A 3076-nucleotide genomic window follows, 5' to 3' on the forward strand; every position below is an offset into this window, starting at 1 on the left:
TCACTTTTATATTTTATATCTAATTTTGTCTACAGATATTTAGCAGAGGATATTTTACTGTACGAATTATAAATAGAATTAGAAAGGGCGTTTAGGATATGACCTTTGCATAGAAAATTGTCTTCCTTTATTTTCTTCTGTTCTGCCTTCACTTGATCTGAGTCGTCTTCTTTTGGCTCGAGTAGAGAAGATAGATCATCATCTAAAATGTAGGATAACTTGAGAGTAGTCGGAAAGAAAAGCATCTTCTGCTACCATCTTGAGAAGAATTGATCATCAAAACGATCCAGTCGAACAAGTCTTGGTTCATAACTTGAATGGAATGAATTGCGTCCATTGTGAAAAGATAATAAATCTATCTTGAATGTTATATTAGAAAATATAGTGTTTCTTGTACACAATGGAGGATAGAAGAAAAAGACAACGAGACGTTCAGATTTATCAGGTTCAAGGTTCAACTTGAATAGTCAATTTCTCAAGACAGATTTGTTGCCCCCTTTTTTGGAAGTTCCAGCAAGTGCAAACGAAGAATATCTACAATTGTCTTCGAGATACAATGAACTCTCAATCCGAATTTCGACACGAAAATTTACACATTTAAGTATTGAACAGATCTCTAGTTTTGACACCGATATGCCTTTAAGACATTTAGAAAAAACTTATCAAGAGGTCAGATCGAGAGTAATTGCACAGAAGATGATATAATCTTAAGAATTAAGAGTATTAACTTCTAGATTATAGTATCTAGGATTTATATCAATTGAAAGGTTATGGATTTCTTCCTTAAGAGATGCTAATGTGCCTCTTCGAGAAATCCATACCATTCACAGCAAACAATAGTATTTCATGAAAGGATATGACTCTTTGTCCTATGGTGGTTATTTTTATACCCATTCAGACAAAAACAGTTATCTAACAGTAAAAACTGTATCCACATAAGCGACGTGTGGCATAGGTGCCACATATACAATCATGTCACAATTACTTTCAATCAACACAAAAGTAATAAAACATCAGGGTAAACCATAGTTCAATTCCAGTTGTACTATGGCCCAAAAAATTTGAATCTTGTGCCAAAGAGACTAAGGCTCTTATTGCTCCTTATGACGATGCGCATATGCTAAGTGCGCCTAATAAAGCACCCAAGCAGCCCTATAACCCACGCCATGCGCGCGGACGGTGCATCGCATCGCCCTCGAGGAGATTTGAACCCTAGTTGCATAAGCAAAAACCCATTCTTTTATCGACTGGTTATACACACTATATATGGAAAGTTTAAATAATTAATATATTTATTTACTTTCTAAAAATAACTTTTATTTGTGAAATTTATTTTTATTATATATAAAAAACACAACATAACTAAATAGTAATAAAATATATCTATGACCAACTAGTCTTGACAATATGTCATGAATTACTAGCTGCGACGCGAGTTTGCCCAAATCCAAACAACTAGTATTGATGAGCTAGTACAATGGGAATTAGTGATAGAGAGCTTTTCTTTTTCTAGCACTTATTTAATCTTTTGGGAAAGGCTCGTCACAAATGGACGAACTTGTCCAAGAATAATAACACACTTAATGGCATTTTAAATCTTTAAAATTAGTCATCGATTGGTGTTGTAGGCTAAGTGAGTCCCTACTCATGGCTCAATGGTAGACTCATAAGAGTTTCAACACAAAGGTCTTGGGTTTGAGCACCCATTGTGGTGTGTGGGTGTAAGTGTGTATAAAAAATTAAAAAAACAAATGATCTAAGGGGCCGTTTGGTTAGAAGTAAATGGAGTGAATTAAGAGTAAATGAAAGTAAATGGGCATTTAAGTATGTTTGGATAGAAGTAAATGCATGCAAATGAAATGAAATTGAATGTAAGTAAATGAACTGGTAAATGAAGTCCTCCATGCAAGAGAGGATTAGGAGAGAGATTGGGTGAAATGCCTTTTTAAGCTCCATAAGAGACCTGCACGACTAAATAAAGGTGGCGCTATGCACATGCCAATCATACACATGACATGCTAGTGATGCTCCAAACTCATTCAAATACTGACTACATCACTGAAATCACACCAATAAAATGATTTAAATCGTCCCAAGGTTTGTTATTTAAATGGACGGTTAAAAAACATTAACAAATTGTTTGTTTGTAGTTTGCACTAGGATTAAGATCTTTTTTATTTTTTTGTGCTAAATTATATATTTCAATGGGTTTATCACTATTAATCTATTAAATATCATGTATCTACGCTAATTTAAGATATTAAAACTGATTTGGGATTTTACATATGTTACCGTGAATATATTAAAAAATTCCAATTCATTTCAAAAACTCTCCTTTACTCCTGTCCACACATGCTAAGTAAGCCATTTAGTCTCAGCTCATTTACCTTCCATTCCACCATTTATATACATTTACGAGTTCCCAAACAATCAGTTTATATTTTCGTCTTACTCCAGCATGTACGGTTGAAGCCACCACTAATTTTATAACTGTGACAAACTATCACAGGCATTAGCCTGTTGCGATTCGCATGATAGTTTACCGTCATTCTAGAAACCAAGTAAACCGTGGAAACGCCACCATGTCAACCCAAATAACGATTGGCTGAACAATCCTGACCGCTGATTCGGGAACACTTCTTTACTGAAAATAGTACCATTGGATATTTTTCATTTTGAACCGTCCAATCCACCCAGATGTATCAGATGATAAATGAAGTTTTGTTCATCATGCATCTAAACTGTTCAAGAAAGGGCCCCACCACGAAGCTGATCCAATCATCGGACTAGCCACCTTATGCTAAAGAAATGGACGGTTTAAATAAGATCTTCCAATGGTCTGATCGAAGGCAGTCATGTGGCCCACTATGGTGACGCCCATTTCTCACACGGCTAGGATGTCGTACGTTTTGACACGATTGGAAGGTGAGATGGATCGTACGTAAGGCTGTCAATGGAATATCCCACGTCTGAGGAACGCCTTATCACACGCTCGCGTGCACCTATCTGACACTTGGAAACAAGCACACGTGAGAAAAATCCGAGCTGCTACCTGGCGATCCCAACAATGTATGCA

This window comes from Magnolia sinica, chromosome 8 (genome assembly GCF_029962835.1).
Source record: "Magnolia sinica isolate HGM2019 chromosome 8, MsV1, whole genome shotgun sequence".
NCBI classification, from domain to species: Eukaryota; Viridiplantae; Streptophyta; class Magnoliopsida; order Magnoliales; family Magnoliaceae; genus Magnolia; species Magnolia sinica.